Source organism: Saccopteryx leptura, chromosome 3 (genome assembly GCF_036850995.1).
Source record: "Saccopteryx leptura isolate mSacLep1 chromosome 3, mSacLep1_pri_phased_curated, whole genome shotgun sequence".
NCBI lineage: Eukaryota > Metazoa > Chordata > Mammalia > Chiroptera > Emballonuridae > Saccopteryx > Saccopteryx leptura.
This window is the reverse complement of record NC_089505.1, coordinates 368,575,941-368,599,392: the sequence shown is the minus strand read 5'-3', so window position 1 is coordinate 368,599,392 and position 23,452 is coordinate 368,575,941. Positions and strand designations below refer to the sequence as shown.

Sequence of the window (23,452 nt, the reverse complement as noted above, 5' to 3'; positions counted from 1 at the left end):
CCCCACGGCCCCCATGAAGTAGGTGACCCGCAATGATGGGTTAGTTGGTTGGCTGACCGGGCATAGCGGACTGGACTAGAGGGCGTTGTTAACCCTTTCTGGAGACAGGCTGGGTTGCTCCTGGGCCCCTCTTCAAAGTTAACAGCCCCTCATAGCCACAGTAGTGAGTGAGGGGGGGGGTTCCCCTCCCTCAGGGGTCTGGAAAGGACTTTCTACTTTAGGCTGCATCCTGGTCTTCCAGCTTAGAGGGGCAACTCCCGACCCCCACGCGGAGACTGAGCATGCTCGAGGCCCGCGGGCCGGCGGGCTGGTGGGCGCGGGTCCGCCGCTTGCGCCCCCCACAGGCCGGGCGCGCGCGCGGGTGGGGTTTGGCAGCGGGGCGAGGCTGGGAGCGGGCGCCGCGCCTCCGGGCACACGCGCAGCGAGGGCGGCGCGCGGGCTACGGGCCGCCGGGAGCGGGCGGGCGGGCGGGCGGGCTGCGGCGGCGGGGCGCGCTCTCCAGGCCGCGAGGGCGCGCTGTGCGCTGCGCCGGGGTCTGGCCGCGTCCCGCGGGGGGAAGGAGACGGCAAGGGCGCCGAGTGAGCGGAGCCCGCAGCCCGCGCGAGCGCAGCCAGCGGTCGTTTCTCTGGCTCTGGCGGCAGCGGAAGCCCTTCCGTGGCCGTGCGCGCTGCCCGGCCTCCGAGCCGGTTGGCCGGGCTGCCCGGAGGCCGCGGCGGGGCAGCTGTTGCGCGGAGAGGGGGCAGCTGCGGAGTTCCATAACCATAGCAACTGCAGCGGCTCCCGGCGGCGGCGAGGGCAGCATCTCCTCGCTCCTCCTCCAGGCAGCCCCGCCACCAGCCGGGACCTGAGACCCAGCGCACAGGTGCCAGGACTCCGCGGGGCGCCCACCGCGCCTTCAAGTGTTGGCGGCTGTCGAAGAAGGTGACCAGAGGAGCAGGAGGCACCTAGTAGTGGTGGCCAGAGGAGGTGACAGAGGGGAGCCCTGCGGTGGAAGACAGGTAGGTGAGAGCACTCCGGGGTGGGCAGCTGCGAAACTCTCTCCTCTGTGGCAGTGACGTTTCTGGAAGCGCGGTTGCTAGTTGGATGGCTTTCTATTACTTAACAGGGATTCCGCCGCGAAATGTGGTTTATCTCCTTCCGTCTCCCCCAGCCTCTCTGTCCTCTGGTCTTAACGCACAGCTGGACAGGTCTTGAGACGGCCAAGGGGGAAATCCGATGTAATAGGTGGGAGGACGAGGGGTTAATGAGGTGGTTCCCGCAGAAATCCCAGATGGAGGCTGCAGGAGCCTGGCGTGTCCAGACCCTGTGCAGAGAGGTCCTCTGTCACCTGGAACCCGAGGCTGGTTCATGAGAAGACCATATTGGGGTGAAGGGGACAGGGGTAGCGATTTTCTGTGTTCCAGGCTGACCCAGAGACCCATTATTTCTGTGGCTTTGCTGGGGACTGGGGGATGGGGGTTGGGGGTTGCTGCGGCTTAGCTATAACATGGACAGGGACCAGACCGCACACCAGCCCTTGGTCTGTCAAGTCAGCTTCAAACCCAGCAACTGGAGGGGATCTTTAGACAAGGGAAGTAGTAACTATTGCCATTTGGGGACCCAGGGGTATCCCTGGGGTTATAGTTTCGGCAGTTGGGGGTCGGTGATAATAGAAAGAACACTGCAAACTAGCTGTCAGGACGCCCCTCCCTTTCTGCTCATTTCATTTCTAGTCATCCCCCACACCCCCACTACTGTCCGTCACACAAGGTACACATGGTGTTGCGCCACCCTTTGGCTCCTTGGCCACCCCTGGGGCTCCAGCCCTTGGCACACTATTCCACTTGCAGACAGCTGCAGGATTCCGCTTTGGTTCTCTGCTTGAACTAGGGAGGCACTGCTTCCCATCGGGTGCTGATGCTCTTGATAGTAAGCGACGTGTCAGCTCCGAGAGGCACCTGGGCCGTCCACAGGGAGTGAGGGACTGTTCACCTTGTCTGCAGGCCAGAGCGAGGGGCAGAGGCTTGGATGTGATGCCAGGCCCAGCTCAGCAGGGGCCAGGGCCCCAGAGGGCTGCGGAGAACAGAGAGAAAGTTAGGTGAAGAATCTGTCTATAGAGGCTGTTGCATATGGAGAAGTGGGTCTCTGGCCACTTTCCAGGCTGGGCAGCCCTGGACTTTTATAGAGCTCTCTCTCTTTATACCCTGGCCTCGGGGGACAGTGGTAAGTCCCAGTTAAAAGGCCCTGTTCTTTAATTGGGCTTTTAATTTATGCTGTAGTTATGTTGCCTGAGGGGATATGATCTGACCAGCGTTGCCTCTGGGATTTGTGTCATAAGGAGGAGGATATTATTGTATTCCAGGCAGATCTAAGGTGTAGAGAAAGGACCAGAACGGTGAGTCAGAAAACATGGATCCGGGTTCCGATCTCGTGGTGTCACTGCCGGGTGACCTTGAGTTTCCCCGCCTTTGCCGCATCTGTAGAATGGGGATGCCCACGGTGCTTGCAGCTTCCCTGCGCCTGTGCCCGTTGAGTGGGATGGTGGGTAGGACAGACGGACGGGGGAAGGGCTTTTCGAAACCGAATGTACCACGCACCTGAAAGAAATTATCCTTCATTTTTAAAGAAATTCCTTTGCTCAGATCAGCAAATCATCAACCAGACATCAGCTACGAAAGGGGAGTAGAAATATTGGTCAGTGACTCACAGCGGAGATGCTGTCATCTGGGCCAGGATACACTCGGGGAAACATAAAGCAGTCTTTATTGGGGGGAACGCAGCCTGCCATCCTTCTTGCTCACAAATGGCGAAGGTCAACGGCGTTGCCCTCAGAAGCAGGTACTCGCCTAGTTTGGGAACACTGGGGTCCGCTCAGCACAGGGTTGGGCTAAACATTGAATAGTGTCAGCAGGATTTGCATGTAGTGGGGACTCATCTACATGTTGGCTAGGTGGATCCTTTGGTTGCACCATGAGCTCCTTGTGGGCAGAATTTATATTTTTCCAGCCCTGCTTCGTTATGCCCGGCATTAGTAACTGTTTGCCCAGTTTGACAGAATGCTTACAGCTTGATGTACTTGCCAGGAGGACCACAGTTTCTGGAAGGATCCAGGACTGTCTCACGGTGTGTCCTGCTCTTTTCTACCCTGCTTTTGCTCTTGCTGGTCTCTGCCCAGAATGACAAACTCTCACTTCCCTCCTCCCTTCACGACACAGTTCAAATGCCCCTTCCTCCGGGAAGCCTTCCTGGCTCCCTCCCCTCTGCTCCCATAGCTCTTTGGATGCGCTCCGTGACTGCCTGCGCTGTGTCATGCTGACATCGCTGGTGTACATGCCTGTCCCCTCTCTAGATTTCATGCCTTCTGAGGGCAAAAACCTTTTCCTATTCTACCAGGGCTGTGGCCCCAGCAGCTGGTCTAGTGACTGCTGTGGTGCGTGGTTGATGAATGAATGAATGAGTGAGCCTCACCTGCAACGTGATGACCAGAGCAGGAAGGGGCTCGCACAAAGGCTGTCCCGGTCGCCTCCTCCGGCCAGCCTGGAGGGTGCTCGCTGGGCAGGTGTGCAGGATTACACCCCCGCCCCCCCACTGAAGCTGAGGGAAGGGAAAACAAAAATACATATTTTGCCTTAAAATGCTCATTTTATTTTCAAGTGCATAGTTCAGAATAACAGTGGCCTTCACCTAACATTGGCTACAGACATCTGATGGAAGATGTTAAACTTAAAATGGACTTCCATCCAGGGTGTCAGCCCCAGGACAATGGAAAGGCAGGTAGGTTGGCTCAGGAAAGCCTAGACCTGGGTCCTGGCTCTAAGGGCACCCGGGCGCAGGGCACTGTGCCTCAGTTTCCTGTGAGGTGGGCATTACCACCCATCGTTCACAAAGGAGGAAACTGCTGGCCCGAGAAGCAGTTTCCCAAACTGCAAAAACACTAGCTAATCATTTTTTTTTAATTTTCTCTTTTTTTGGTCCTGAAAAATATAATATGAGCATCATGTCTGTGTCTGACGAACACAGCGTCAGACAAGACGGGAGGGCGACTCCTGACTCCTCCACTTACGAGCTCCGTGTGACCCTCCGTGAGTCATGTTGCCCTCCTGGCCACTTGCCTTGGCTGGATTCTGTGATAATGACCTTTCAAGGTGGTTCTGGGCAGGTGCACATCGGGACAAGTGCCACCCCTGGCGCCTCACACATGAAGTGTGTACCTTCCGAACGATAGACATCATCGGCAATCATAGGAGATTCCAGAACTTTTGTCAAGGCCCCAAATACATGTCCTTCTTTTATTTATTTTGTCTCGCGTTCTGAGCGGGAGAGATTGAGAACGATGAGAAGATGGCGGCAGGCCCCGTCCCCAGCAGCCCCTTCTCGTGGGAGACCCCACAGGGGGTAGCGTGAGCGGAAGGTTCAGAGTCAGGAGCGGAGCGAAGACCTCCCTCCAGCTCCCAGACTAGCCGCTCGCTGGTCTGCTGGCCTGGCCCCCTCACCCGTCCGGGCCCCGGCTTCTTCCCCTGTAATATTCCTGAATGATTCCAGTGGCCCCGGCTAGGGCTGTGCTGCCTACATCGTGTCCACACGCTCATACATGTGTCTCCTCACCAAGGTTACATCTGCAGCCCCCAGGTTGTCCTTGTGGTCAAAGCTCATCACTTGACCAAATGCTACATCTGAATGCACCGTACGCCCCTATCCCCACCGCCATATTTCCCTTCTCTTCAGATTTCCCCCGTTTCTAAGGCCGCCATGCCCGAGATGACCCTGGGTCTTAGGGCATTGTTGAATGCCTGGTGCCCTCTCTCCATGTCTCAGCCCAGTCCTTGTGTGACCCCAGGCAAGGCCATCCTCTGCTCTCTCCATCCTGGAAGACACCTTCATTCAGATGACCAGAAACTGGGGGGGGAGGGAATGGAGGGAGGGGGGACGCCTGAGTGTCCCTGCGAGAGCGGGAGGGGTTCACGGCCATCTCCACAGCCACCGAGCTTTCCAGACTCGGTGTGCCCCACGGTGTCAGGTGTTTCTGCTCAGACATAAATCATTTCCAGGCGCCTGCACACAGAGCCCAGGGGCTGGTTCGAGGGGCTTTCAGCATCACTGTGGTGATCGCCCCGGTGCCAGGGCTCTTCCCTGTGGCCCCCCGCCTCCGTTGTGGACGGGAGGCGCTGTGCTGTGCCCAGTGCAGGGGCTCTGAGTCAGCAGCCTGCTGTGGTGGGTCACTCGTTGTACCAGACCCTGAGAGTCAGCTGCGAGCAGGTCCATTCCTGTTGTCACAAGTGGCAGGGTTTTCTTATTTCTTAAGATTGAGTAATGATCCATTGTATGCGGAGACCACCTTTTGATCCGCTCATCCCTGGACGGACACTGAGGTTGTGTCGTATCTTGCCTGTTCAGACGGATGCCGCCTTGGGCACCGAGTGTAGCTGTCTCTGTAAGATCCAGATGTCGGTTCCCTCGGAGATGGACCCAGACGTGGGATTGCTGAGGTAGATGGTGGTTCTCTGTTCAATGTTTTGAGAAACGTTCATACCGTTTTGCATAACGGCTGGACCAGTGTACACTTCCATCCACGATGCACCGGGGACTCCTCTTCTCCACATCCTCAGTGGCACTTTTGACTTTTTTTTTTTAATGTAATAATAGCCATCCTGCCAGGTGTGATGTGATATCTCAGTGTAGCTTTCCTTGATAATTAGTGGTGTTGAGCCTCTTTTCAGGTACCTGTTGGCCATTGGATGTTTGCTTTGGAAATACATCTTTTCAAGGACTCTGCCTGGTTTTTTAACTGGGTTATTTTTATTTGTGTAGAGTTGTATGAGTTTCTTTTGTATTTGCATATGAACCCCTAATTAGATATATGACTTGAAAATTTTTTCTCTCATTTTAGGTACCTTTTCACTCTGTTGTTTCCTTTGCTGTGCGGAAGCTTTTAAGTTTGATGTAGTACCATTTATTTTGTTGTTAGTGCCTATTCTTTTGGTGTTACATCTAAAAAGAAAAAGAAATCATCCTCAAAACCAATGTCAAGGAGCATTTCCCTGTTTCCTGCTGGGTTTTTGGTTCTGGGCCTTGTGTTTGAGCCTTTAGTCCATTCTGAGTTGGTTTTGTGCACGGTGTAAGGTGAGGGTGCAGTTTTACTCTTCGTCATGTGGGTACCCATTCCCTCGCCTCCCCCCACTATTTATTAAGAGACTCTCCTTTCCTCATTGTATGTTCTTGACGCCTCTGTCAACGGTGATGGGCGTGAGTTTATTTTCAGTCTCTTGGTCCTGTTCCATTGGCCTCTGTGTGTGTTTTCATGTCAGTGCCGTACGGTTTTGATTACGGTAGCTTTGTAATGTACTTTGACATCAGGGAATGGGATGCCTCCAGCCTCATCCAACAGTGAAAGGATTCTAAACTGGAAAATGACGATTCTAAACTGGGAAATGACAGATACAAGTATGCACTTTGGACTCTGGCAGCAGTAGAGAGAACAGAGTGTGTTGGGGGAAATTAAGATGAGAGGCAGAGAGACTAGGTGGGAGGCTACTGCAGGTCATCCCGAGTAGACAGAGGTAAGGATGGCCCCAAACCAAGGTTAAGGTACTAGGGATGCAGACGGGAGAACACACTTGAGACACATACAGGCAGTCGAGTGCTGGGAAGTACTGGGTAAGTCAGGGGTCCCCAAACTATAGCCCACGGGCCGCATGCGGCCCCTTGAGGCCATTTATCCGGCCCCCTGCTGCACTTCTGGAAGGGGCACCTCTTTCATTGGTGCTCAGTGAGAGGAGCACATTGACCATCTCATTAGCCAAAAGCAGGCCTATAGTTCCCATTGAAATACTGGTCAGTTTGTTGATTTAAATTTACTTGTTCTTTATTTTAATTATTGTATTTGTTCCTGTTGTTTTCTTACTTTAAAATAAGATATGTGCAGTGTGCATAGGGATTTGTTCATAGTTTTTTTTATAGTCCAGCCCTCCAATGGTCTGAGGGACAGTGAACTGGCCCCCTGTGTAAAAAGTTTGGGGACCCCTGGGGTAAGTCAACATACTCACCTCTGAAAATGGGGGGGTCTGCAGGATGACTCTTAGTTTTCTGACTTGACCTGATGGATGGCTCTTGTTCTTGTTCATTGGCCTGGGGACACAGGGAACAGAATCAATTTTGAGGGGGACATGATGAGTTTTTCTGGTCACAGAGGATGCCCATGTATGTTTTAGGGCAGTGGTCCCCAACCTTTTTTGGGCCACAGACCAGTTTAATGTCAGAAAATATTTTCACGGACCGGCCTTTAGGGTGGGACGGATAAATGTATCATGTGACTGAGACAAGCATCAAGAATGAGTCTGAGATGGATGTAACAGAGGGAATCTGGCCATATTTTAAAAATAAAACATCGTTCAGACTTAAATATAAATAAAACAGAAATAATGTAAGTTATATATTCTTTCTCTGTGGACCGGTACCAAATGGCCCACGGACCGTTAGTGGTCCGTGGCCCCGGGGTTGGGACCACTGCTTTAGGGAATTTGAGGTATTGGTCAAGCTCCAAAGAGAGTTCCTGGCTGAATATACAGACTTTAGGAGATATCGGCACACAGATGCAGGGGACATGTAGGCCACAGGATGAGGAGATAAAAGGTGCTCTTAGAGTCACAAGGTCTAAGTGACTGTCCATCTAAGAAAAAAAAATAAAAAACAGCAACCATAAAAATAAAACTAAAAGCACACACTTTATAGCTTCCTCTTGCCTTAAGGACTTTTCATTTTGTTTCTATCCCTTTGTCAGGACGAGTGGTCCCTGAGGTTGGCAGAAATCCCTCCCTCCCCTCATTCAAGTCATTTCTTAACAGCGCTCTTTCTGGTGCGGGGGCACACCCCTCCTCCCTCCTTCATTCCTCCTCTCTCCCCTCCTCTCCTCCTCCCCTCCTCCCTCCTCCCCCCCTCCTCCCTCCTCCCCTCCTTTCCTCCTCCCCTCCTCCCTCCTCTCCTCCTCTCCTTCTCCCTCCTCCCCCTCCCCTCCTCCCCTCCTCCCTCCCCCCTCCCCCTCCTCCCTCCCCCTCCTCCCTCCTCCCCTTCTCCCTCCCCCCTTCTCCCCTCCTCCCCTCCTCCTCTCCTCCCTCCTCCCCTCCTCTCTTCCTCTCCTCCTCCCTCCTCCCCATCCCCTCCTCCCCTCTCCCCTCCTCCCCCTCCTGCCTCCTCCCCCTCCTGCCTCCTCCTCCTCCTCCCTCCTCCCCCTCCCCTCCTCCCCCTCCTCCCTCCACCCTTCTCCCCTCCCCCCCTCCTCCAACAGCTCCCTCAGGTCTCCAGCCGCAGAGCCGGCGTTATTTTTCTCGGTAGCTTTCCCCACTATGTCCGTCTTTGAAATACTGTGACGGAAGTGCCGGTTTGCTTTTTTATTGACTGTCTCCTCCGCGAGACGGTGAGCTCCGCGGCGCAGGGACGGCGCCCTGCTTAGAGCCGCACCAGGCAGGCCGCGCGGCTCCGGGTGCGCAGTGAGCGTGCCGACGCTAGTTCTCGAGGCCCGGTCAGAAAGAAGCATTTACGCCAGAAATCGCCAATAACGGCATACACAATTTCAATGAAAAAATAAATAATAAATAAATGTCCGCAGCCCTATCTCTGAACGTGCCCTGTGGAGCTCCCGGTCACCAGGGAGGATTGCAGTTCAGGGACGGACACTCGGACGGCTTTGCTGTGGCTGCGCCTTCTTTCCGGAACAGCCTGCCTGTCCTGTCTTTTCAGCCAACCCTGACAAGTGTCTTTCAATGAAATAAAAGAGGCATTTCCCTCCTGGGACCAGGATGGGGACAGTCAGGGATGCGGTGGCCAGCTCCCGCCCACCATGCTCGGGGGACCGCGGAGCTGGGTGCTGGGGCATTTGCGGGGATGGCTCAGTGTGAGGCGGTAAGAATGACGCACCGTCCGGCACCCCGCTGGTCCCTTTCATCCAGAGGTAACAGCGGTGGGGTGCTGGGCATTGTTCTTAACCTTAATTATTTCAAGCACTGCTTTGAGCATCTAATGAAATCTACAGCCCTTCTCTTCAGAAAAAAACTAATGCCAACCCTGTGAGAGGGGTTAGGGGTCCCCTGAAGGCCTCCCATGGCCTCTACCTAAGAATACCTGTTCTCAGAAAGGGGTGGAGCCTGTGACCATCTCCCAGGGCGATGTATGGTCGGGGAAGCTCCTGATAGCACCGGTGCAGGTTAGACACGAGGCAACTCCTGGAAATGAAAGGGCACCGCCTAAAGAGAGACAGTAGATGTAGGTTTGAATCCCAGTTCTGACTGGAGTGACCAACTTCTCTCTTTTTTTGGGGGGGGGGGGAATTGTTCCAGTTTGAAAACTGAAAGTCTTGGCTTCCGGGGAACCCCTTTCTCTGGACCTACCAGGCTGATTGATCCTCCTCATCTGATCATTGTTACCCAAGTGACCCTGGAGAGTGACTGACCTCAGTGGAGTTGTCCTAGCCGTCCCCTGTTGTAGGTCCCGAGAGGAAGCCCTGCAGCCTACAGTCTGTACAAGTGGCTGGCGGGGTGCTGTCATTGAAGACCCCAGAGGGGGTGAGGAAGGCGGACTAGACTGGCTGGGGGGTGCTCTCATTGAAGACCCCAGAGGGGGTGAGGAAGGCAGGCAGTGGCTAGGGGGGAGTGCTCTCATTGAAGACCCCCGGGGGGTGAGGAAGGCAGACTAGACGGGGAGAAGGCAGGCATCGACGTAGGGCCTCTCTTGCCGTCTCGGCCTGATCGCACAGGCTGGGCACACACGCCTCACAATGTTCTCCAATCAAGGCAAGTGCATTGCCATGCATCTGTCTCTGGGAGACATACCCACCCCGGCATTTCCGGGCAAAGCAGCTCCTTTCAGCTGAGGACAATCGCAGGAGGACAGAGCCATGAAGGGTTATCAGCCGACACAGCCGCAGAGCGACGGGCACAGTGGCCTGGTGGAGGGCTCGGGGGGGCGCCCGTAGTGTCTGTTGGTTGGAGGGCTCGGGGGGCGCCCGTAGTGTCTGCTGGTTGGAGGGCTCAGGGGGGGCCCGTAGTGTCTGCTGGTTGGAGGGCTCGGGGGGCGCCCGTAGTGTCTGCTGGTGGAGGGCTCAGGGGGCGCCCGTAGTGTCTGCTGGTGGAGGGCTCAGGGGGCGCCCGTAGTGTCTGCTGGTGGAGGGCTCGGGGGGGGCACCCAGAGTGTCTGCTGGTGGAGGGCTCAGGGGGGGCGCCCAGAGTGTCTGCTGGTGGAGGGCTCAGGGGGGCGCCCAGAGTGTCTGCTGGTGGAGGGCTCAGGGGGGCGCCCAGAGTGTCTGCTGGTGGAGGGCTCAGGGGGGCGCCCAGAGTGTCTGCTGGTGGAGGGCTCGGGGGGCGCCCGTAGTATCTGCTGGTGGAGGGCTTAGGGGGGCGCCCAGAGTGTCTGCTGCCTTTACATTGGGGTTCCCATTAAAGCCCCTACGTCGTCCTTGGAGATAAACGAATTCCTCTGCAGTTGCTTCCTGGGGGCTCCTGACATTCAGGCATGCCACCCTCTGAAAGACTGTACCCCACTCTCTGAACATCACAAAACATACTATTGAAAGGTCTCCCCAAACTTTGTAATGCTTGGAATCCCAGGAGCCCTACCTACTGAGACCCCTGTTTCTAGTGAGCCACACCGTCTCCTGCTCATCTCTTAAAAGCATCCTCGGGCAATGGCATGCCAGCCACACGGTACGGGCCAGCCTGGACCGGCAGGCACTGGCCTTTCCAGGACCCAGAATCCTGGTTTTCCTCTGCACCCCAAGTGCTGCTGTTTGTTATTTTGGAGGCTGTCCGAGTGGAGCTGAATGACCCGTGTTGCACCTGGGCCGGCGCCTTCTCAGCTGGGGTAGCTTTTCTCCTCTAGCTGTGTGTCTGTTCCCATCAGGAGTGATGAATATTCATTGACACGTGTCACCCTTGTTGATGGAACCCATTGAACACAGCCTCTGCCCCTCCTGGCTGGCTTGCTAACTTCTCCCATTGTTTTCATCTTTGCTTTTGTGGATACCTCTGGCCAATCATCTCCTCTCTTCCTCTCCATTCGTTCATAAGCCCTTGTTTTGGTAACCCCCCCCCCTTCCCGACTCCATGCTGTGCGACCCTCTTCCCTATAACTGAGGCAGGATCTCAGCTTCTCTCCAGGATGTTGTGTGTTACTTTACCTGCATAGGCCTTAGCACCCTTTCACTCAGTAACAGCGGTGATGGGCAACCCGTTCGGGATTGTGCCTGAACATCCAATGAAAAGTAATAATAATAAAGAGACCAAATTTTAAAAAGTCTTTTGTAATGCTTGGCCCACAGTGGGTGGTTCATCAGTGTGTATTCTGATCAGAGACTAATCAGCATGTTGACTGCCAGTCAAGAGGATGGTGGGGATGACATTCTACTGTGAAGACCTGGAGCCTGGATGAGGCCCTTCCCTGAAGGGGCCCTGTCGGTGGGGTGGGCCCAGGGATCTTCGTGGGTCAAAAGCTGGGATGGGGAGGGAAGGGATTTTAGTGAGAGCCACGTCTGAGGAGTCTCTGAGGGTGTCCCAGGGCTGCTGACACTTAGCAGTCACCCACATTCAGAAGTCACAGCGAGTCATCAGGGAAAAACGAACCTGCCCTCTGTAAACTCTGCTGAAACAAGGCAGGGGCGTATCGCTTCTAAACTCGGGCACATCAGAAATTGCTACACTTCAATATAAAAGCGTTCACCTTTTTAAGGACTTGGTATCCTGAAAGATTAATTTCTGGGTGCATCGCCACCGTCCAGGTCTTACTGCAGGTACAGTGTCGACAGTGAAACGGGGGTTAGTGAAATGTTGTTGATTTTTTTTAAATCAGAATAGAAAATGTACTGAAGAATAAATTGCCTCTTTTTTTTTGGTTTGTTTAAAGGAAATACTAAATACAAGATGATCTTTGGAACTGTGTCCAAGCTAGAATAGCAAACTCAGTGCGTCGATGTGCCAGCCCGAGGTGGCCTTTGGGCAGAATAAAATGAATATTAATATAATTGCTTCTGAATAATACAATGTTATTTTCCTTATTTCCCTCTTTTTCTCTTTCTCTCTTTTTTGAAAAGCATGTGAATAGTGGAAACAAAAATGTCAGAAATCCGCTTTGAGGGACAGGGCGGGGTTGAATTCTGTGGTGTCATGCAGAGGAGGGGCATAGCTCTCTCTGAGCACCTACTATGCACCTGTGATGGCAGTAAGCACTGTCCTGGGCGATGCTTTTGTCCGTTCTTTGTGCAGAGCTCTCCCTGGCCCTGTCTAAAGCTGAGGGGACAAGGCACAGGGCAGGTTTGGGGGTAGATAACGTGCTCCCAGCAAGCAAGAGCGGAAGCCCCCACCCGACCCCTAAATCGATCTGATCCCAACATGTATTCCCTCTCAGCCACGCTGTGGATGTCCCTGTGAAGGGCGTTTAATCTCCAGCTATAGGTCATCAAAACAAAACAAAACAAAACAAAAACACAAAACTCAAAGACTGTTCAGTCAGTATAAGTGGCTTTTAACCGCTCATCGTGTGGGTTTGGGAAGGAGAGGGGTGGAGCTTCGGTTTGACTCGGAGTCTGGCCAGGGTGAGAAGGGGGTTTACTTGATGATCCTCAGGGCATCCTTCCGATGTCATTTGATTCTGAAATATGCATGAAAGACTGCAAGCATGTTTACTTGGAAAGACACTATAGAATTAGGAGCCTGCTCAGGTGAAAAAAAGAAAAATCCTGGGCAATCTACTTGTTCAGGGAAGTAATCAAAATTTGAGATGTTTACCTTTCAGCTTTCTTCACTTTCTTGAACCAAAATGAAAGAAAAGACATTTGCTAAAATTATAGAGCTGTCTAATCTTCTTTGTTTGTACAGTTTAATTGAGTGTCCCCTGGGTAAGTTATTTCAAAATTCAGTGATTAATGTAGGTGTCAGAACTCCTGGGATGTTAATGTAGTGTGTTATATAGATATTTAAAATCAATTTGTTACTTGAAGATGCATCTCGTTGTAAATGAAAGCCGAGGCTGGGCTGGCAGCCGGTGGCCTGCACGGTGAGGTCTGTGCAGAGCCCCTTCCAGAAGGAAGTGTGTGCACGGGGAGGTCTGTGCAGAGCCCCTTCCAGAAGGAAGTGTGTGCACGGGGAGGTCTGTGCAGAGCCCCTTCCAGAATGAAGTGTGTGCACGGGGAGGTCTGTGCAGGGCCCCCACCAGAATGAAGTGTGTGCACGGGGAGGTCTGTGCAGAGCCCCCTTCCAGAAGGAAGTGTGTGCACGGGGAGGTCTGTGCAGAGCCCCTTCCAGAAGGAAGTGTGTGCACGGGGAGGTGTGTGCAGAGCCCCCTTCCAGAAGGAAGCGTGTGCACGGGGAGGTCTGTCCAGAGCCCCCACCAGAAGGAAGCGTGTGCACGGGGAGGTCTGTCCAGAGCCCCCACCAGAAGGAAGCGTGTGCACGGGGAGGTCTGTCCAGAGCCCCCACCAGAAGGAAGCGTGTGCACGGGGAGGTCTGTGCAGAGCCCCCACCAGAATGAAGTGTGTGCACGGGGAGGTCTGTGCAGAGCCCCCTTCCAGAAGGAAGTGTGTGCACGGGGAGGTCTGTGCAGAGCCCCTTCCAGAAGGAAGTGTGTGCACGGGGAGGTGTGTGCAGAGCCCCCTTCCAGAAGGAAGCGTGTGCACGGGGAGGTCTGTCCAGAGCCCCCACCAGAAGGAAGCGTGTGCACGGGGAGGTCTGTGCAGAGCCCCCACCAGAAGGAAGTGTGTGCACGGGGAGGTCTGTCCAGAGCCCCCACCAGAATGAAGTGTGTGCACGGGGAGGTCTGTGCAGGGCCCCCCCCAGAATGAAGTGTGTGCACGGGGAGGTCTGTGCAGGGCCCCCACCAGAAGGAAGTGTGTGCACGGGGAGGTCTGTCCAGGGCCCCCACCAGAATGAAGCGTGTGCACGGGGAGGTCTGTCCAGGGCCCCCACCAGAATGAAGTGTGTGCACGGGGAGGTCTGTCCAGGGCCCCCACCAGAATGAAGTGTGTGCACGGGGAGGTCTGTCCAGGGCCCCCACCAGAATGAAGTGTGTGCACGGGGAGGTCTGTCCAGGGCCCCCGCCAGAATGAAGCGTGTGCACGGGGAGGTCTGTGCAGAGCCCCTTCCAGAATGAAGTGTGTGCACGGGGATGGACGTCTCCTTTGCAGATACTCTTAGGTTCCTCACTATGAAGGCCAGGGAGGTGTTGTTCAACTTTTTATTCATGGTACCCGAAAAGCACCTAAGTGCAGATGCTATATTGGCAAGGGTTTTGCAAGAAACTGTAGGAAAGTGCAGTTTATTCAGTTGTTGGATGAAAGGGTGAGTGGTTGCATGGATGGATGGATGGATGGATGGATGGATGGATGGATGAATCAATGGATGGATGAATAGATAGATAGATGGATGGGTAGGTGGTGGGTGTGTGGATGGGTGGATTGATGGATGAATAGATGGATAGATGGATGGGTAGGTGGGTGGATGTGTGGATGGATAGGTAGGTGGATAGATGGTTGGATGGTTGAAGGGATGGATGGATGGATGGATGGATGGATGGATGGATGGATGGATGGTTGTAGGGATGGATGGATGGATGGATGGTTCTAGGGATGGATGGATGGATGGATGGTTGTAGGGATGGATGGATGGTTGTAGGGATGGATGGATGGATGGATGGTTGTAGGGATGGATGGATGGATGGATGGTTGTAGGGATGGATGGATGGATGGATGGATGGATGGATGGATGGATGGATGGATGGATAGGTGGTTTGGTGGATGGATGGATATATGGATAGATGGATGGATAAATGTGTGGTTGGGTGGATGGGTGAATGGATAGATGGATGGATGGATGGATGGATGGATGGATGGATGGATGGATGGATGAATGGATAGGTGGGTGGATGGATGGATGGGTAGATGGGTGGGTGGATGGTAGGTGGATGTGGAAAGAGTAAAAAAAAGTAAAGTGTAGCTGTCTAGAGCATTCTCTTGATGGTGAAAACGTAAAATGAAGAGACTCTGTGGTTGGTCAGGAGGAAAGGATTGAGTCCTACCTCTACCACTGGCCTTTGTCAAGTTTCTTAACCTTCCGAGGCATAAGTTCTCTCATCAAACATGGTAATAACATTATCCCTACATAATGGGATGTGTGGGGGATGAAATTAGCCGACATATTATGGAAAACATGTCAACAGTGGCTGGATGCCACAAGCACCGTGGAGTGTCACAGACTGGAACTAGATTGTCCCTGGGACCATCTACACAGTCTGCAGGACCACTGCACATGAAGGTGGACAGTATTATTTCTATCAAGATGGTCAGAGAGCATTGAGCCAAGCTCAGCTTCTTCTAAGCTGGGTAGAGGGCCCTGTATGACTCAATGACCAGTCCGGGTAGGACCTTTTCCCCGAATTCCAGAAGCGGCCAAGTATGGAAGGCATTCCGTGAGCAGGTTTCTGAGGACCTTTCTGTCCATGCACCTCCCTCCCTTCTGCTCTGTTTCTTTGTCCCCTGCCCTCCTCCCCACCACGCAGGCATTCCATGTGTCTTGTCATTTCCCCACAACGTTGGAAGTGAGGAAGGTGTCAGCTCCACAACCCATGGTCATGCCTCCTCTGCTGAAATGGCCTTTATCCCACTCCCCCTTAAGTCTGGGAATCTCTATTACGTTTCGCAGTCACCTCTGCGAGTCAAGCATCAACTCTGGTGTGGACCGGCCCCCTCAACCCCGGGGCTCATCATGTCGCCTGTACGGATGCCCATCATCAAATTGATGAATGTCACATTCTTCTCTGAACTCTGAGCTCCTGCAGGGCCGGGACGTCCCTTGCTCACCTTGTACCCCCAGCCAACGCCTGGCTGTCCCGTGCAACCTTGGGAAGTTGGCGGGGGCCCTGGCACCCTGAGATGCACAATCCCACGGTGAGGTCTTGGTTCCTGGCGCTGGTTGTTACAGAATGGGTCCCAGCAGTGCGGGGAGCAGGCACTAGCACAGACCCTGGGGTGGACGGGATGGAACCGGGAGCAAAGGGGAAGTCAAAAATAACAGAGTGGAGAGGCCGTCATTCACCTTAGAGCGTGAGCAAGAGCGGAGAGACAGTCATTCACCTTAGAGCGTGAGCAAGAGCGGAGAGACAGTCATTCACCTTAGAGCGTGAGCAAGAGCGGAGAGACAGTCATTCACCTTAGAGCGTGAGCAAGAGCGGAGAGACAGTCATTCACCTTAGAGCGTGAGCAAGAGCGGAGAGACAGTCATTCACCTTAGAGTGGAGAGGCCGACATTCACCTTAGAGCGTGAGCAAGGGCTGGCTGGAGTTGAAGTCGCACTGCCAGGTAGACCACGTGGAATTAAGCCTTGAAGGGCTGGACCCCCACCCCTATTTTATAAAATGCCCAGCCCAGGGCAGAGGACGTGAGAAAGACCAGCTGTTTGCTTCATAAAGGAAGTTTCATCAGTACATCGTCTGTGCTAAGCATCGCGCTCCCTGCTGGGGGCGCTGTGCAGAGTGGGACAGACTTGCTCCCTCTCTCCTAGGACTTCGATTTTCCTAGGGGGTAGAGCAGGGAGAAGCCAGAAATTACAGGCAGTAGTTTCTCTCTCTCTCTCTCTCTCTCTTTCTCTTTTTTCCCCTCTTCCAGACAATGCACTTGAACACTCTCTTCTTTATACGTTCATTCAACAAAGAGGTGAACGCTTTTCCCGAGCCGGTCACTTGATGTGGATTTTTCTTAAGGAATCTTTACAACACATCAAATTTTTAAAACAAAAAAAAAAAAAAAAAAAGAAACAGCAGCAAGGTAAAAGCCTTCCTGCTTGTCCCTTGTCACAAAAAAAGCTTCGGAAGCACAGAGACATTGGGCAACTTGCCAGAAATCACAGAGCTGACCGGTCTCTGTACCCGAATTCCAGCGTGGGTGCATCTGGTCCCGGAGCTCCCTGCTGGGGCGGAGGTACACTAACTACAGACAGGCTCTGGGGCGGAGGTACACTAACTACAGACAGGCTCTCTGGGGCGGGCGGAGGTACACTAACTACAGACAGGCTCTGGGGCGGAGGTACACTAACTACAGACAGGCTCTGGGGCGGAGGTACACTAACTACAGACAGGCTCTGGGGCGGAGGTACACTAACTACAGACAGGCTCCCTGGGGCGGAGGTACACTAACTACAGACAGGCTCTGGGGCGGAGGTACACTAACTACAGACAGGCTCTCTGGGGCGGGCGGAGGTACACTAACTACAGACAGGCTCTCTGGGGCGGAGGTACACTAACTACAGACAGGCTCCCTGGGGCGGAGGTACACTAACTACAGACAGGCTCTCTGGGGCGGAGGTACACTAACTACACACAGGCTCTCTGGGGCGGGCGGAGGTACACTAACTACAGACAGGCTCTCTGGGGCGGGCGGAGGTACACTAACTACAGACAGGCTCTCTGGGCGGAGGTACACTAACTACGGACAGGCTCTCCGGGCGGAGGTACACTAACTACGGACAGGCTCTCGGGGCGGAGGTACACTAACTACAGACAGGCTCTCGGGGCGGAGGTACACTAACTACGGACAGGCTCTCCGGGCGGAGGTACACTAACTACAGACAGGCTCTCCGGGCGGAGGTACACTAACTACAGACAGGTCTCTGGGGCGGGCAGAGGTACACTAACACTAACTACAGACCGGCTCTCTGGGCGGAGGTACACTAACTACAGACAGGCTCTCTGGGCGGAGGTACACTAACTACAGACAGGTCTCTGGGGCGGGCAGAGGTACACTAACACTAACTACAGACCGGCTCTCCGGGCGGAGGTACACTAACTACAGACAGGCTCTCTGGGGCGGAGGTACACTAACTACGGACAGGCTCTCCGGGGCGGAGGTACACTAACTACGGACAGGTTCTCTGGGGTGGGCGGAGGTACACTAACTACGGACAGGCTCTCCGGGGCGGAGGTACACTAACCACGGACAGGCTCTCTGGGGCGGAGGTACACTAACTACAGACCGGCTCTCTGGGCGGAGGTACACTAACTACAGACAGGCTCTCCGGCGCGGAGGTACACTAACTACGGACAGGCTCTCCGGGCGGAGGTACACTAACTACAGACAGGTCTCTGGGGCGGGCAGAGGTACACTAACACTAACTACAGACAGGCTCTCGGGGCGGAGGTACACTAACTACAGACAGGTCTCTGGGGCGGAGGTACACTAACTACAGACAGGCTCTCCGGGCGGAGGTACACTGACTACAGACAGGTCTCTGGGGCGGGCAGAGGTACACTAACACTAACTACAGACCGGCTCTCTGGGCGGAGGTACACTAACTACGGACAGGCTCACAGCACAGCGCGGCCTGGACTTGGACCTGCTGACTTGCTTATCTTAGGCTCGGTTTCCCCCAGTTTTTATAATGAGAAGGGATGGAGACATAATTGCTAGTGGGTTTTTTTTTTGTGTGTGTGTGTGTGTGTGTGTGTGTTTTTCCCCCCTGCTTGGCTTTCTTCTATTTAAAAATAACTTCTTTCTTTTGAATTTGGTCTTCCTCCAGGCCTCCCTTCTTCCCGTACTTCTCTGATCTGTATTTTATTTCACGGTCTCTTTCCACAGAGGGATTTGCGTGTCCGTGTACGTTCCCTTTCCTTCTGGACGGTGGGCGGTCTGAGGGCCAGATCTACTCTGCAGTCCACAATGTCTTCATACGTCAGGCGCACACCCCGTGTGCATAGCCTGTCGTGGTCCTGTTAGGACTTCTCTGTGCCACCTGAATGCAACAGCCCAGCCCACAGAAATAGGGTGAGCCGGCCGAGTCAAAGCACAGATGTTTCGGAACGCACGGGATCAGGACACTGAGGCTCTGCTGTTCCCTGGAGCCACGGGCACGGGCCCAGACCCGCTGTCCAGGCCAGGCTCCCTGAGCTGAGCGCCTGCGGCGAACGGCCACTCCCCGCCCCCATCTCTGAGAGCCCATGTGGACATCCCTCGGGAAGATGAAATGCTCAGGAACGGTCAATCCGGTGCTAAACTCCCGGAGGCCCGTGGGTAACCAGAACCAGCCAGGAGCCGCATTGCTGAACCTTGTTTATTATCAGCCCCGCCCTGCAGGCACACACAGTTGGTCCCGCTGAGATCCCCCTCGGAAGTCCCCGCCCCAGGGTGTCACGGTGCTCAGAAACAGACTGTCTCAGGCCGGCACTGAGCCTGCCTGGGGGGGGGCGCGGGCAGCTCCACCAGAGCTTCTTTTAGTGGGGAAATCAGGGACACAGTGACACCTTTGGATTTTGTGTTATTTTGGGGTGGGACTTCAGAGTGCTTTATAATTTAGAACGGAGAATACAAGACCAGGGATTCCTTTTATTTATTCATCCGGAAAATTATCGCGGAGTGCCTTACCCTGGGCCAGGTGCAGTGCAGAGGATACAAAGACACAATTAGCATCTTCATCATCATCCCCCCACCCAGATACTAATGTTTATTGAACTGATCTGAGCAGGCATTCTGTTAAGCACTCCCACACATTATTATTTTTAATCTGTAAGGTGGCCAACTCCAGGGATGCCTCTGACATCTTGCTCCTCACACACTTGGGTGTGGGGCTCCGGTTCCAGACAGCACAGTGCCCCTTGGAGTTGTGTTAGGTGGCAGCCCTAAGTCCACCTGTATTTTGCAGATAATTTAGAGACAATAAAGTTCACGGCTGCAGGTGGTAGAGGTTGCAGATTTGACCCTTCAACATATACCGAGGGCTTGACCTAGAAAGTTTATCCAGTGGTCAGATTGATCATGCAGAAGGGGAAGAGATGTTTGTTAACCGTTTGCCCAGAAATCTTTAATCTTTAGGCTATTGAAAAACATGGAAGGTTTTTATGGTAGTGGAGTATCTGCATGTGAGTTTCTTTTTTAAAGATTTATTTTATTTTATTTTAGAGAGAGAAGAGGGGGAAGAGAGAGAGAGAGAAACATCAATCTGTTCCATTTATTTATGCATTCATTGGTTGATTCTTGTCTGTGCCCTGACCGGGGATCAAACCTGCAACCCTGGCATACCAGGTTGATGCTCCCACTGATGTGCCCAGCCAGGGCAGAGCAGAGGTTTTATTTAGAAATAACTTGTAGGCTCTGTGGTGGACTGATTAGATAGGGCCATAATGGGCCCATATAACTAAATGAGAATCTGGTTTTTGTTCATGGGTTTGTTGTTAAGAGGCTTTATTTTTAGAGAGCAGTTTTAGGTTCACAGCCAAAGTGAGCAGAAATGACAGAGATTTCCTGTCTACTCCCTCCCCACACCTGCACCCATTATCAATGTCCTGTAGCGCAGTGTACCTCTGTTACCTTTGGTGAACCCGCGTTGACACATTGTTACCACTGCAAGTCCATAGTTTACACCAGGACTCCCTGGTGGTGTTGTATCTTCTGTGGGTTTGCACAAATGTGTGATGACATGGATCCAGTATTACATAGCATCACACCGAACATTTCCTCTGCGCTGAGCGTCCTCTGCGTTTCACCTGTCCATCCGTTCCTCTCCCCCAATCCCTGACCACCAGGACCCTTTACCATCTCCGCCGCCGTGCCTTTTCTGGAAGGTCACACAGCTGGAATCATGCAGTGCGTCCCCTCGGCTCCTCCAATTGGTTTCTTTCACTTGCTCATATGCATTTGTGTCCCCTTCCTGTTTTTAATCACTTGAATGATGGGTGCTTCTCAACACATGGGGGACAGAGAGTGAACAGACCTGAGCAAGTAATCCTCCCTCTCACAGACCCCCGGATTGAGTGGAGGGAGTCAATTAATACAGCAATTAGGGGAATAAAAACACACAAGTAATCCTCCCTCTCACAGACCCCCGGATTGAGTGGAGGGAGTCAATTAATACAGCAATTAGGGGAATAAAAACACACAAGTAATCCTCCCTCTCACAGACCCCCGGATTGAGTGGAGGGAGTCAATTAATACAGCAATTAGGGGAATAAAAACACACAAGTAATCCTCCCTCTCACAGACCCCCGGATTGAGTGGAGGGAGTCAATTAATACAGCAATTAGGGGAATAAAAACACACAAGTAATCCTCCCTCTCACAGACCCCCGGACTGAGTGGAGGGAGTCAATTAATACAGCAATTAGGGGAATAAAAACATACAAATAAATACAATAGGAACTAATGTAGCAAAACAAAACATGGTCAAGTGTCCAGAGAAGGACTGTTTGAATAGAGTGGCCGGGACGCTGTCTCTGGTGTGTGGACCGCTGAGCAGAGACCCGACCAAAGCTGGGGGGAAGCAAGTTGTGACTGTGTGTGTGTGTGTGTGTGTGTGTGTGTGTGTGTGTGTGTGTGTGAAGGACGTTCCATTCGAAGGGGTGCAGGCCAGGGACGCCCCTGATGCCACCGATGCCACCGTCACCGCCTCCCAGAACCCTCGGGAACCTTGCATCTTTTACAACATAGAAATGAGTCACACATTATCAGAGGGAGCTATATATATTGATATACTGAGTGCCCAGGATGTCCTGGTCTCTGTGCTCACCACCTGGCCTTTTGTCGTTTGTCCCCAGAGTCACATGAGAGACGTAGTATCATTATTCTCCTTCGCAGGAGAGGGACCGAGGCTCAGAGAATAGATAACTTGCCCAGGGTCACCCAGTGAGGGTGGAGCTGGAATGTGATTGGAACCCAGCTGGCTTCCAAGTCCTCACTCTTTGCTCCGCCATCTACACCACCCTCCGCCCGTGGCCCGGGGAGCGTGGGCCACCTGGCCTCCCACAGGGCAAGCTCGACTCTCTCTGCCCTGGAAAGGAGGAACCCAGGCTAGCTTTGTTTTTTTTTATTGCTGCTCACTGGACACGGGGTCTGCCACTTGCAGACAGAATCGTGAGGTCTATGTAAAGTCTTGCCTGAGACAAGTTGATGAAGTCAGATATATAACATGAAACTAAAGCACGAAACACCGATCTTTGTGACGGGCAGAGAAGACGTCTGTGCCAAGGCTGTGAGTGGCGACGCCGTCGCCAGGGCTGGCTCCTGGCTGCCGGAGCCCGGTCTGCTGATAGCCTTATGCACCTTGGCACAGGGCTCCAATGGAATTAAAACAGCAGCGTTCTAATTGCATAGAGAGGGCCTCTCTCTCTTTCTCCCTGTCTCCCCCTCCCCCTCTCCCAGTTCTTGGTAGGTAATAAAAGGAATGGTATAAAAATAACGACCAACTGCTCAGGAACACTGCTCTCCTCGCTGGTTGCCTTGTAATCCTGCGGGCGAAGGACTGACTGATCCCCTGGCTCTGTCCTAGTGAATGATCACTGCCTTCTTCTCCTCAGCAGCTCAACTAGCCACCCACATATCCTGGGTCTATCTAGTATCCAGGGTCTTGAGGAAATTGCTTCGAAGGACATTAGTCCGAATCTGGTTCAAGCAAGGGCTTGGACTCTGGAGCATTGTTCTCATTTCAAGCAGCGGTTAGAAAGGAAATGGTTAGACGAGGGAGTTTAGAACTCTCTGGTATAAATACCCCAGGTAGAGTACGGGGTCTGTGCGGGAGAGGAACAGGGACGTCACCCTGGGGGGCTGTGTAGGACGTGCCCCCCAGGATGCCGTGCTCCATCCTGTGGGCACCGGGGATCCTGAGAAGAGTTTTAAGCTGAGGAATGACATGAAAAGGTTTTAGATTTTTTTTTAAGGGATTGTTCTGTGGCAGGGAGGGCAAGGGCGAGGTGGGGCTATTGGTTTCGTCAGGCTGGGTATAAAGTCCACATTTAACTAATGCTTAGTCTCTAGTTCTCCTCCTGGCTCCATTGGACCGTGGTGACCAGAAGAGCTGATCACCGGATCACGGTCTTAGGGGAGCAGAAGCAGAAGAGGTTTCAAGCCGAGAAGAATTTAATTCATTTCAGTGTGTCCTTAGCTTTCTGAACTGTCATCGCACGTAGGAACAGTCCTGCCGCTCTCCGCAATCCGCCTGCTCCGTCCTGAGCCCACAGGGTTCCGTGGGGTCCTGTCCCTCCTGCTGCCTTCAGGAGAGAATCCACGGGGCGTGCTCAGATAGGGATGAAGGTCAAGTAGATGTCTTTAAAGCCACATTGCAAGTTTCTTCCTTTTTAAAAGCCTAATTAAATAATATAATGCCTTAAAAATATATACTGTCAAGACCATTTGAAGGAGAGATTCTACTTACTGAGTCCCGGCCCCTACATCAACGTCCTGAGACTTAAGTTCTTGTCGGTAGAAATGTATCAACAGCGAATGCCCATAGGACACACTATCTGTGTGCGGGGGCTTGTTTTCTGCTTGACCATGTATCCCGGAACATTTGGGAAACACTGCTGGCACTGAGTGTCCTCTCCTGTGTCTGGCTTCTGTCTGAGACCCCACCGTGTACCCCCCCCCCGTAGGCTTTTCAACTCCTGCTCAAGTACAAGACCCTTTGCGGCGGTCACACTTACCTTGAATTTCCCTCGGATTTCCGTCCTTATTTTATCAGCTCCTT

The 23,452-nt window shown here is 53.3% G+C and overlaps 1 protein-coding gene across 1 annotated transcript in view; it reads left to right on the top strand.

Moving 5' to 3' along the window:
* The first annotated feature begins 963 nt into the window (after positions 1-963).
* The window catches only part of FAM135B (family with sequence similarity 135 member B), a 213,858-nt gene continuing 191,369 nt past the window's right edge, over positions 964-23,452 (top strand). Inside the window, exon 1 of the mRNA XM_066379568.1 lies at positions 964-998. The gene's annotated coding sequence lies outside the window, so the exon portion shown is untranslated. The remainder of the gene's footprint in view (positions 999-23,452) is intronic.